Consider the following 14263-nt stretch of genomic DNA (forward strand, 5'->3'; position numbering starts at 1 on the left):
TGGCATTTTCCTTAGCCAGATGTCTGGTCATTATTTCTGAGGCAGCATTATCTCCAATGGTTCTTATGACAGCTGTTTGCAAACATCCCACAAAATCTGCAAAAGGTTCATTGGGAACTTGCTCTACTTTTGTGAAAACTTTACTTCCATCTTTCTGTACAGGGAGAGAATTCCGAGCTTTTATTGCAGCCTTAGAAATTTGCTCATACACTGTTATGGGATAATAAATCTGTTCTGAATTCTCTCTCCATACTGACCTTCACCAGCTAGTTGGTCAAAAGTGATTTGTCCAATAGCTCCTGTTTGCCTATTGCACTGGGCTTGAATCCTACATAATTTATGATACTTTGTAAGCCACAACAAATTTTGTCCTGGTTCTATGCATGTCCTTGCTATGGATTTCCAATCATTGGGGGTTAAGGATTGATACTAAGTGAAATAAGCAGAACCAGCAGATCATTATACAAGGCATCAACAAGATTATTGATGATCAAGTCTGATGGACATGATTCTTTCTAATAATGAAATGATTGAGGACAGTTCCAATGATCTTGTGAAGAGAGGACTGTGGGGACTGAATATGGATCACAATACAATATTTTCACTCTTTTTGTTTGCTTGCATTTTGTTTTCTTTCTCTTTTTTTTTTCTTTTTGATCTGATTTTTTTGGGGGGCAGCAAGATAATTGTATAAATATGTACACATATATTAGAATCAACATAAATTTTAACATGTTTAACATATTATTTTTGCTGATATCTAGGAGAGGAGGTAGGAGAAATGTAAGTGTCAGGGGAGGAGCCTCGCATAGCATAAGAGAAAGTACAGAGGCCTTGAAGCCTGAGGTACCTGGATGTAATTTCTGCATCCAGCAGTCACCATCTCTCCAGCAGAAACTCTGGTTGTATTGAGGACACATCATCAATGGGAATGTTTCCTTCTCTTATTGGCTGTGCGTGTGACCTCATAGACCCTATATAAGCAGTAGGGACCAGGAAGTAGGTGGAGTTCAACAGGAATCAGCGGGAGGTCAGTAAGAGTGTAGGAGAGTGCAGGATGTGAACATGTGGAATAAAGACCTCAGCTTGGCAAGCAGCAGTGTCTTTGGGTGCTCTGTTGGACATGAGAACCACTGCTTGATGGCCAGGGATCTCTAAAGACTTGTGATTAGGGTAAGATTGGTAAAGAACCACTGTATATAATTTTTTCCTTCCTTTCCCATTTTCTCTCCTTCCCAATATTTTGCTTCTGATCACCATCTCCCTCAATTTGTTCTCCCCTTTTACAGCTTCTCATGCCCTTCCTTTCTACTTCTCTTTTGTCTCTATTGGCCTTCCCCTTACATTTCCTCCTTCCCTTCTTATTTCCATATAGGGAAAGTTGCTATAGAGTTATATAGAATTACTGTATCAAAGTAAATATCTCCGATATTCTCTCTTTCAGCCAAACCTGGTAAGACTAATGCTAAATAATAGCTAATTAATAGCACACAATGCTAATCCCCATCCTTCTTTCCCTCAATTGTAATCTTTGTTTTTCCTCTTTATGTGATGAGGAAATATACATATAGAACTACATATAAGAATGTAAATATTTTAACCTTTAAAAATTAGGTTTTTTCTTCCATTTTAAACCTTTTAACCTTTTCTTGAGTTCTGTATTTGAAGATTACATTTTCTGTTCAGCTCTAATCTTTTCATAAAAAATAAATAAAAGTCCCCTGTTTCATTGAATATCCATCTTTTCCCCTGAAAATATGCTTAATTTTGAAGACTGGTTGGTTCTTGGCTGCAATCCAAGTTCCTTTGACATTGGGATATCATATTTCAAGACCTTTGATTCTTTAAAGTGGAAGTTGCTAGGTTCTCAGTACTTCTAATTGTGGCTGCTCGATATTTGAATTTCTCCTTGATCTGATAATTCTGGAATTTAATCACAATATTCCTTGGAGTTTTCATTTTGGGGTCTCTCTGAGGAGGGGATTAGTGGATTCTTTCAATGGCTATTTCCCCTTTTGGTTCTAGGATATCAGGACACTTTTCCTTGATGATTGTTCGAAAGATGTTGTCTAGACTCTTTTTTCATCTTGATTTTCAGGTAGCCCAATAATTCTTAGATTGTCTCTCCTGAAACTATTTTCCAGGTCAATAGTTTTTCCAATGAGGTATTTTACATTTTATGCTATTTTTTCTTTTTTCTTTTTTTGATTTTGTTGGACTTATCCTTGATGTCTTGAGTCATTCACTTCCATTTGTTCAATTCTAATTTTTAGTAAATTATTTTCTTGTTAGCTTTTTATGCCTCCTTTTGCATTTGGCAAACTGAAATTTAAATGAGTTTTGTTCACAGGACTTTTTTTGTCCATTTCATCAATTCTATGTTTAGGGAGTTATTCTCTGTTTCCATTTTGCCAATTCTATTTTTCAAGAAATTATTTTCTTTTTACACTTTACCAAATCTATTTTTAAAGGAGTGATTTTCTTTAGATAATTTCTGTGTTTCTTTTTCTAAAGCTTTCCTTTACTTTCCCCATTTTTCTTCTATCTTTTAAGATCCTTTTTGAATTTATCCTAGAGAGCATTTTGAATTGGAGAGTAATTCATATCATCCTTTGAGATTTCATCTGGAAATGTCTTGCTTTTAGTGTACTTAGGATTTGAGATCTTTTCTTTCTTGTGTCCATAATAACTATCTATGGTCAGAGATCTTTTTTTAAAATATTTTTTTGCTTATTTTTAAAGGTTGAGGTCTGCTTTGAGGGAAAAGGGGAGATTGTCCCAAGCTTCCTCTGTAGGCTACAGTGGCTTTTTGCTGTTTTGGGTGTGGGGTTGCTGGCTTCCTTCCTGTGCTAGGTGGATGTGACCAACTCTTGCTTCTTATGCTGGAGTTCAGGGGCTCACTATTTTCCTTCTGAAGTTGTGTTGGAGGATTCACAGTTAGTTTGCTGATCTACTAGCTTCTAAACCAGGACAGAGTAGCAAATGCCACTGTTTTTGGCTGAGAAGCTCCTAATAGATTCCCTTGTTAACTAAAGCCTCTTTGCCCTAAGTCTCCCTGCACTCTGCCAGTGCTAGGGCTTTTCCCTTGCCTAATTGAGATAGACCTTTCCTGAAGTTCTTTCAAAATATGTTCTTCTGGAAATTCATCACACTTTATACACTTATAGGTTCTGTCACTTCAAAACTCATTCAGAGTCTTGATCTGATTTTGATTCTGAGGGATGCCACAAAGAGCTTTGACAAAGTCCTGTCTATTCTCTGCCATTGTGTCTTTGTCCTATGACAGCACTCTCTCTCTCTCTCTCTCTCTCTCTCTCTCTCTCTCTCTCTCTCTCTCTCTTTCTCTCTCTCTGTGTGTGTGTGTGTGTGTGTCTCCTTTCTCTCTTTCTCTCTTTTTCTGGTTTTGGAAAAAAAGAATGCAGGAACAAAGGAAAGAAAGAATTGAAGGAGGGAGCAAGGCAGGGAAGAAGGGAAAGAAGAGTTATCAATCAATGGGAATGATTAGGCTTACTCAGCCCTACTAGTTTTATTGCAAATGATCTCTCAGAAGTAAAAGATCACATTTCCAATTTCTTTGCCTCTTAGGACAACCTGATTTCTACAATGAACCTGTTTTTAAAGCAGGTGTTGTCATCCTACCCCATAACTACCAGAGTAGGAATGATTAGTTTAGCATATTGTAGGCTGTTAACATCCTTTGCTTGTCAAAATCTACAATACCACAGACAGTGCTGCCACCACTTATTATTAATTTGCCTTTCAAAAAGACAAAGATACAATACAGATTTAACATAAAGGTAAAGTGACAGAATCCCTTATGCAACTCAAATAAATATATCAATGTCAGCTGGAAATCATCTATATTCAGAGTTATTTTTCCCTTTACTACTAGAGGGGTTAAAGGAGTGCAAAAGTAGGAAAGAGAGACAGCTCATTGACTTTCTCTATGTCTATCTATACCAATTTTAACCTTGCACATGAAAGGTCAAGCATAAAATTATTTCCTTGGAGCTGCAGTCTTCAGAGGTTTAAATTAACATAGATGGAAAGCACTGTAGGGGGAAAAAAGTTCATTTTACCTTAATTGGATTAAGACAGGTCTCATCCATACTGAGAGGATCAGGTTTCACCAGGGTAGAAACTGCTAGGTTGACAGAAAAAGGATTAATTTATGGGCTTCTGTCAGGTTGTTGACTAATAACATATTGATCCTATCTAGTAGATATGCAGAATGTCTGTCAGAAGGAGAGACACTTCAGGGTGGAATATTGCTCCCATATCTGACATGATCAAAGTTAGATTAATATCATTATGGAGCTAAAAGGGAGCGTCATACCTTGGAAACCACAGTAGTTTCTGCCACTTTCCTCGAATATGAACATTTAAAAAATTTGCTGTACTTACCCACACTGTTTGAAGGAAGTAACTAATTTGTATAGCTTTTGGTTTGTGGCTTTTTTCCCTCCTAGCCCTCTCTTCATCTTTTCTATAATGCCTTCTAGCTGACATATTGAACTACCCCACTTTAATCCCAGTGGAGCCTGCAGGTGGTATTGTCCTTGCATGGAGGAGTTATTAAATTCTTAAGGTCACCATAAAAAAGCTTCCATTAAATTGAGTTAATAAAAACATTGGGCAAAGGTTTGCAAAGAGCACAGATGTCAAAGTCTTGGCAATTGGAGTGTCTCTTATGATATCAGGCTAAAAGAATAATTTTAAATACACCACAATAGGAAGATGCCAAAAATTCTGGGTTTGTTTATATTTTCTTGATTGGGATAGACATTTTTCTTTTGTTTTGCACATATATACATACATTCATGTGTGTGTGTGTATACATATATATCTGTGTGAATTTAAATAGGCATACTTGTATGCATAATAACATTTGACACTTATGAGGACTTTTAAGATTTGCAATATATTTCTCATTCATTATCTCATCTGGACTTCACAACAATTATGTAAGATAGAAAAATATTTTTAATTGTCATTTTATATTTTACTAATACTTAACTAGTGTATTCCAATGTTGCTTCTGCTAATTTGTACCTGTCTGATCTTGGATAAATAACAGTCTCTCTGGGCCTCAACTTCCTTATCTACAAAAGGAAAAGGGTGGCCCTTATAACTTTTAGAGTACCATTTTGCTCTCAATATTGAATCCAAAATATTGCTGTAAGAAATTAAATTAAGTTATGGTATATAAATGTAATGGAATATTATTGTTATATGAGAAATTATTTTCAGCATAATTTCAGAAAAGCCTGGAAAGACTTAAATGAATTGATGCTAAATGTGCAGAGCAGAACTAAAAGAACATTGTGCACAATAACAGAAACATTGTATGATGATAAACTGTGATGGACTTGGCTCTTTTCCACAATGAAGAGATTCAAGGCAATTCCAACAGACTTGTGATGAAAAGTGACATCCACCTCCAGAGATAGAAATATGTAAACTGAATGTGGATCAAATTATAGTATTTTCACCTTTGTTCTTGTTTTTGTTTATTTGTTTGTTTTTCTCATTTTTTTCTTTTTGATATTTTCTTGTACATCATGATGAATGTAGACTGTTTTGAAGAATTGCATATGATTAACTTATATTATATTGTTTGCTTTTTAGGTAGAAGGGAAAAAGGGAGAGAGGGAGGAATATTTTGGAACATAAGATTTTGCAAAGGTGAATGTTGAAAATATATTTGCCTGTATTTAAAAAAAATAAAATGATATTTAAAAAGAAATTAAATGTATATTGTCCTGACTCAAGGTTTAACACTTTCAATTATCTGTATGAATATCTCTTCTTCATTTATTTTAGGAAAAATGAATAGGAATGTTTCCTTTTGAGAAAAGATATGGTCACTTTAAAGTTGTGAAATAGTTTTGCTTTAGGTATAATGAATGCATCTAATTGTTTTTTGGCCTTTTGATGAGGTTCAAGTGCAGATGGCAAAGGAATTGGGATTAGAATTAAGAATAACCACCTCAACAAAACTTTATAAAATCCTTTGGGAGCCAAAAAAAAAAAGGAATGAATAAAATATTAGTTCAGATTATGATCATTTTTTGCATCAAAAGATTTAAGACATACATAATTCTACAGCCATAATTGGGGCAAATGAAACCACTTTTTAAATATTTCTTGGGCCTTCTTAAATTCAGAACCATTATTCTTCTGAAATATTTTAAATAATGTAAAAAAGAATGATATCAATGAGATCTCATTGTTTTAGACTTCTAATAGATGAAATTATTAGTTTTAATTTAATTACATTAATTTTTAATCAGTCATTCATCAGTGACATTACACATGGTAGCAAATTATAGTGAATGTGCTCTTTGTCAAACACCTGTTTTATGTTATTTAGTCATTTTCCAGTTGTATCTGAATCTTTGTGCCCTTTTTGGTATTTCCTTGGCAAAATACTGGAATGGGTTGGCATTTCCTTCTCTAGGTCATTTTTATATATGAGGACAAACAAAGTTAAGTGACTTGATAAGGGTCACACAACTAATAAGTATCTGAGGACAGATTTGAACTTAAAAAGATGTTTTTCTAACTTCAAGATCACTCTTCTATCCACTCTGCCACATAGCTGTCCCCACCTGTACCCCCCAAAAAGACTTTGCTGTCCTTCCTTCTCCAGTTCATTTTATAGATAAGGAAACTGGGCTTAGTGTCCTGCCCAAGGCCACAAAACTGTCCAAGGAAGAATTTTAAATTCAGATCTTCCTAACTCCAGGCTTCTGCTCTATCAACTAGGTCACCTAACTCCCCCCAAATTTGTTGTTGTTCAATCATCTGAGTCCATATTTGATCTCAAAGTGATGAGACTTCATGGTGCCAGGCCCAGGGCTGTATCCACTGTGTCATTTACCTGGCTCTAAACTCCTTTTTACTAACTTGAATTAACTTTCTATTGTTGATTAAACCAATGTTAATGAAAGGATCAAAATGATCAAGGATCCTTGATGAAATGGATCAAAATGTTCTTTTCCCAATCATAACTGAATTTTATGCAATATTTATGCCCATTGATTATTAGAGGAAATGCTTAAATCTCCCATGAAGGCATTACAAAGTACATGGGGCAATAAAAAAAAATTCCTGAATATCTAAAAAAAAAAAAATGGTCTATCCAAAATGCCTGATTTCTTTATAAGTAAAACTAGAATATTTCCTTGGAAAACATGCCTTTTTATTATAAAAAAGGAAATGATAAAAATATAAAATATCTTCTTACAAAAATAACATTCCCAAGCATACCAAGTAAATAGGTAGCTAAAAATATGAGTACTCTTCTTTTTTATCTTAAATTTATTTTTTTATTTTTTATATTTGAAAGCCAATTTTTGAATTAAAGTTTTATTTTCAAAAGATAAAGATAATTTTCAGCATTCACTTTTGCAAAACCTTGTGTTCCAAATGGTTTTCTTTCCCTTTCCCAACTCCCTCCTTAGATGACAAGTTATCCAATGTATGTTAAACTTGTTGCAATTCTTCTATAACATATTTCCACAATTATCATGCTGCACAAGAAAAAGGGAAAAAAATGAGAGAGAAAACAAAATGCAAATAAACAATAATAAAAAAGGTGAAAATACTATGTTGTGATCCACACTCAGTCCCTATAGTCCTCGCTTTGGATACAGATGGCTCTCTCCATCACAAATCCATTGGAACTGGTCTGAATCACCTCACTGTTGAAAAGAATGTTGTGCATCAAAATGGATCATCATATAATCTGTGTACAATGTTATGCATTATTTTCAAAAGATTTATTACAAATTATAGATTAACATGAAACATGCTCCATATCATTTATAATGTGGAAATCTGAGTTGAAAAAACAATTGAGTTTTAATGTACATGCTTCAAATTAGCTAAGATACCAATTAATGATAATAGACTGTATGAAAGGTCTATGGGAACAAGAGATTACTACTTTCTAGTTGATAATAGATCCAAGTTTTCTTTTTTTTTATAAAAAAGGATTATGTGAATAAATTGTTTAAATCTGTTAAACTAAAATTTTCTCATATGACATTGAAGCTAAAGAACAAAAGTAAAAGGACATATATTTGTCAAAAATAATGTCACAGGACATATATCTGTAGCAGAATATTTTTTAATAGTTAGAAAAATACTTGGCCCAGATTGGATACTTTTCCAAATCAGATGTCTATAATTTTGGGGATGGGGGAATAGCTGTGTAAATTGTTTTGTATAAATGAAATTTAATCATGATATCTCTTTTAAAAATGAGCAATATAGTAATATTTTCCATGTAAAGTGAAAAGAAAATAAAACATAAGGGATTCACTAAAATATAGGAATATATGTGTGTATTGGTTCAAAGTGAAATAGCTAAAACCAGAAAAAACAGTATTGGAATTACTTTGATAATGAAAATAAAAATGAAAATAAAGCAAAGTCACAGTGAGTATCCTTATAAAAGAAACAACCTTATTGAAAGTAAAGAGATAAAGAAATACAAATTCCTCCTTTGCTTGAAATGATGAAATGGTGAGGGACTATTGTACTTTATGTTGTGTGTTATCAGATTTAGATGCTCTGTTGGATGGTTGTGCCTAAACATTTTTTTTTCTTTTCCATAAAGATTGTGGATTGGTAATGTATATCTAGAAATACTATGGTATATATAGGTATCAAGAAAATTAAATATAAATTAAAACACTTGAACTAAATTTTCTTCTTATGTCAACTACTTATTTCAGACTCAACTTCTCCAATTCTTTTTCAACTTTGATACACAGAACAAAACACAGTATAATAGATGTAATCTGATCAAGACAAAATACACCATTCCCTCCCTCTTTCTAGACACTATTCCATTTTTAATACTTCCTAAAATAATAAAAGGTTTTTTCTTGGAATTCTTACAAGCTGTTAATTCATTAGAATTGATAGAGACAATAATTACCTAATTTAGCATGGTTCAGTATGACTGATCTGATCCTATAAGGAGATGTTATGGGCCAGAACTTGAAACAAGGTACTAAGTGGAATTGAAGAGAAAATGTTTAAATCTAGTTTAGAATTGATTTAATCCTACAACAAATAATGGTTTCTCAGTGATATAATGATTGCTGTGTACTCAGTGTACAGCATATAAGCAAAAAGCTCTCAGGGCCAGGGACAGAAGCCCACTCTAGGAGGCAGAGACAGATTCATTCCATATTCCACCTTTGTGCTGGCTGGAGACATTTGGAGAGAGCTAGGGGCTGAACCTCAAGACTTTGAAGGACACAGTAAAGGATAGGATTTTAATTGCTGGCTGTATTTGAAGTGATTATTAATTTCAATTGAAACTAAGGCTGCCTCCAAAAACCTCCCCAAGAAACCTGCTCCCAGAGAACCATCATATATATTATAAAAAAAAGAAGCGAACACCACAGTTTTTTGGGGGATTATTTTGTCAAACTGCTGTGTTATCAAACTCCATACACCAATACTGGAAGACAGACAGAGATAGAAAGAAAGAGATAGAGATAGAGAGATATATACTTATGAAATATATGCATATGTATGCATATACAGTTTTAGATAAATTGCTACTTACCTCTATTTTTCCTCATCTTGTAATTATGAAGTTGATTTTTTTTAACCCAGATATTAGAATTTTAAATTTCCTATATTAAGATCATAGAGAGCACAGACTTGGATCTTAAGCCAAACCAAAAAAAAAAAAAAAAAAAAACAATATGAAAGGAAGACAAAAACCTCAGCCATCAGCAAACCAAAGATTTCATTTTCTAGATGATGAAATAAAGATCCAAAGAGGTTTTTACTTGTCTGTATTGATGATAAAGTTAGTAAGAGTTAGAATTGCTATTCAAACTCAGATTCACAAATTCCAAACTTAGTATTCTTTTTTCATTCTACCATGCAAGCCTATATCTTTAGACATGTTGTAGCCATTAAACATCATTTTTAACCTATTACTCAATATATTCACTATAATCATAAGCTTTTTTATTAGAAGATATCATAAGTGTTTTAGCTATTGTTTGCCTATCAATTTGATGAATTCTATGTAGTAAATACATATAATAAATATGCAACACACAGCATTTAAAAATATATATATATTAAAGCTTTTTTATTTACAAAACATATGCATGGGCAATTTTTCGACATTGACCTTGGCAAACCTACAATTCCAAATTATCCCCTCCTTTCCCCCACTCCCCTCCCCTAAATGGCAGGTAGTCCAATACATGTTAAATATGTTAAAATATGTGTTAAATCCAATATATGTATACATATTTATAGTTTTCTTGTTGCATAAGAAAAATTGGAACAACAGGGAAGAAAAAAATCTGAGAAAAAACAAAATGCAAACAAACAACAACAGAAAGAGTGAGAATGCTATGTTGTGGTTCATATTAAGTTGCCACAGACCACTCTCTGTGTGTAGATGGCTTCATCACTGAACAATTGAAACTGGTTTGAATAATATCTGTTTAAGAGAGCCACATTGAACGAATCCAACCATTCTGGAGAGCAATCTGGAATTATGCTCCAAACGTTATCAAACTGTGTATACCCTTTGATCCAGCAGTGTCACTTCTGGGCTTATACCCAAAGAAATACTAAAGAAGGGAAAGGGACCTGTATGTGCCAAAATGTTTGTGGCAGGCGTGTTTGTAGTGGCTAGAAACTGGAAATTGAATGGATGCCTATCAATTGGAGAATGGTTGGGTAATGTTATGGAATATTATAGTTCTGTAAGAAATGACCAGCAGGATGAATACAGAGAGACTTAGAGAGAGTGACATGAACTGATGCTAAGTGAAATGAGCAGAACCAGGAGATGATTATATACTTCAACAACGATACTGTATGAAGATGTATTCTGATGGAGTGGATTTCTTTGACAAAGAGACCTAATTCAGTTTCAATTGATCAATGATGGACAGAAGCAGCTACATCCAAAGAAAGAACACTGGGAAATGAATGTAAACTATTTGCATTTTTGTTTTTCTTCCAGGGTTATTTTTACCTTCTGAATCCAATTTTCCCTGTGCAACAAGAGAATTGTTCAGTTCTGCATACATATATTGTAACTAGATATACTGCAACATATTTAACATATATAGGACTGCTTGCCATCTAGGGGAGGGAGTAGAGGGAGAGAGGGGAAAAATCAGAACAGAAGTGAGTGCAAGGGATAATGTTGTAAAAAAAATTATCCTGGTATGGGTTCTGTCAATAAAAAAGTTATTATAAAATTTAAAAAAAAGAGAGCCACATCCATAAAAATTGATCATCATATAATCTTTTTGTTTCCGTGTACAATGCTGACAATGTACAATGATTACTTAGCATCAGTTGATGTAAGTCTCTTGCCTTTCTGAAATCATCCTGCTGGTCATTTCTTATGAACAATAATATTCCATAATATTCATATACCACAATTTATTCAGCCATTCTCCAATTGATGGCATCTACTCAGTTTCCAGTGTCTAGCCACTACAAGAGGGCTGCCACAAACATTCATGCACACACAGGTCCCTTTCCCTTCTTTAGTATCTCTGTGGGATATGAGCCCAGTAGAAATGCTGCTGAATCAAAGGATATGCACAGTTTGATAATTTTTTGAGCATAGTTCCAAATTGCTCTCCAGAATGGTTGGATATGTTGGACAGTTCCACCAACAATATATCAGTGTCCCAGTTTTCTCACATTCTTCATTATCATTTTTTGTCATCTTAGCCAATCTGACAGGTGTGCAGTGGTATCTCAGAGTTGTCTTAATTTGCATTTCTCTGATCAAAAATGATTTGGAGCACCTTTTTTATATGACTAGCAATAGTTTCAATTTCTTAATCTGAAAATTGTCTATTTATACCCTTTAACCATTTATCAATTGGAGAATGGCTTGTATTCTTATAAATTTGAATCATTTATTTTATATATTTTAGAGATGGAGCTTTTATAAGAACCTTTGAGTATAAAAATGTTTTCCAGTTGATTGCTTCCCTTCTAATCTTGTATGCATTAGTTCTGTTTGTACAAAGACTTTTTAACTTAATATAACCCAAATTATCTATTTTGTGATCAATAATGATCTCTAGTTCTTCTTCATTCATAAATTCCTTCCTCCCCCACAGATCTGAGAAATAAACAATCCTATGTTCTTCTAAATTGTTAATAATAACATTTGTTTTTCTGTCCAGATCATGAACCCATTTTGATCATATCTTGGTATATGGTGTAAGGTGTGGGTCAGTGCTTAGCTTGTATTATACTAGTTTCCAATTTTCACATCAGTTTTTGTCAAATAATGAATTCTTTCCCAACAGCTGAGGTCTTTTGGTTCGTCAAACACTAAATTACTGTAGTCACTGGCGATTTTGTCTTGTGAACCTAACCCATTCCATTTATCAACTAGTCTATTTCTTAGCCAGTACAAAATGGTTTTGATGACCACAGCTTTTAATATAATTTTAGATCTAGCATAGGTAGGCCACCAACTTTTGCTTTTTTTTTTTTTTTCCATTAATTCCCTTGAAATTTTTGACATTTTGTTCTTCCAAATGAATTTATTTGGTTATTTTTTCTAGATCAGTAAAATATTTTCCCCCTAAGGCAATTGGAGTTAAGTGACTTGCCCAGGGTCACACAATTGTTAAATGTCAGAGATCAGATTTGAACTTAGATCCTCCTCACTTCAGGGCAAGTACTCTATCCACTGTGCCACATAGCTGTCACAGTAAAAGTTTCTTGGGAGTTTAATTGGTATAAATAAATAGATTAGTTTAGGTAGTATTGTCATCTTTTTTATATTCCCTCAACCTATTCAAGAGCACTTAATATTTTTCCAATTGTAGATCTGACTTTATTTGTTTGGAAAGTGTTTTTTGTAGTGTTGCTCATATAGTTCCTGAATTTCCCTTGGCAGATAGATTATCAAATAGTTTATTCTATTGACAGTTATTTTAAATGGAATTTCTCTTTGTATCTCTCAATGTTGGATTTTGATAGTGATGTATACAAATGCTGATAATTTATATGGATTTACTTTGTCTCCTGCTAATTCGCTAAAGTTGTGGATTATTTCTAATAATTTTTTAATTAATTCTCTAGGGTTTTCTAAGTATACTATCATATCATCTGAAAATAGTGATAATTTGGTTTTCTTTTTACCTACTTTACTTCCTTTAATCTCTTTTTTCTTCTCTTATTGCCAAAACTATAATTTCTAATACGATACTTAATAAAGATGATATTGGGCAACCTTGTTTCATCTTTGATGTTACTGAGAATGATTCCAGTTTATCCCCATTATATATGATGCTTACTAATGGTTTTAAATAGAGGCTATTCACTATTTTAAGGAAAATTCCATCTGTTGCTATACTCTGTAATGTTTTGAATAGGAATGGGTGTTGAATTTTATAAAATTCTTTTTCTGCATCTATTATGACAATTATGTGGTTTTTGATAATTTATTGATATAGTCAATTATGCTAATAGTTTTCTTAATATTGAACCAGCCCTGCATTCCTGGTATAAATCCTACTTGATCATGGTGTATTATCCTGGGGATGATTTTCTGCAATCTCTTTGCTAATATTTTATTTAAGATTTTTGCATCAATATTCATTAGGGATGAATAGGTCTATAATTTTCTTTCTTTGTTTTTGTCCTACGCTTTAGTTATCAGTACCATGTCTGTGCATTAAAAGGAAATTGGTAGGAGTCTTTCATTTCCTATTTTTTCATATAATTTGTATAGTATTGGAGTTAATTGTTCTTTAAAAATTTGGTAGAATTTACATATATGAATTCTACCCATCTGGTCCTGGAGATTTTTTCTTAGGCAGCTGATTAATAGCTTGTTCTGGTTTCTTTTTTTTGTTTTGTTTTGTTTTTTTTGAAAATGAGATTATTTAAGAAATTTATTTCTCTTCTGTTAATCTGGGCAAACTATATTTTTGTAGATATTCCTCCATTTCACTTAGATTGTCAAATTTATTAGCAAAAAGTTTTTCAAAGTAACTCCTAATTATTGCTCTAATTTCCTCTTCATTGGTGGAAAGTTCTCCCTTTTCACTTTTGAGACCAACAATTTGATTTTCCTCTTTTCTTTTTCTAATCAAATTAGCTGAAAGTTTAAATATTTCACTTTTATTTATTTTTTTAAAAACAATTTTTAATAACTTTTTATTGACATAACCCATGCCAGGGTAATCATTTACAACATTATCCCTTGCATTCACTTCTGTTC

Source organism: Antechinus flavipes, chromosome 4 (genome assembly GCF_016432865.1).
Source record: "Antechinus flavipes isolate AdamAnt ecotype Samford, QLD, Australia chromosome 4, AdamAnt_v2, whole genome shotgun sequence".
NCBI classification, from domain to species: Eukaryota; Metazoa; Chordata; class Mammalia; order Dasyuromorphia; family Dasyuridae; genus Antechinus; species Antechinus flavipes.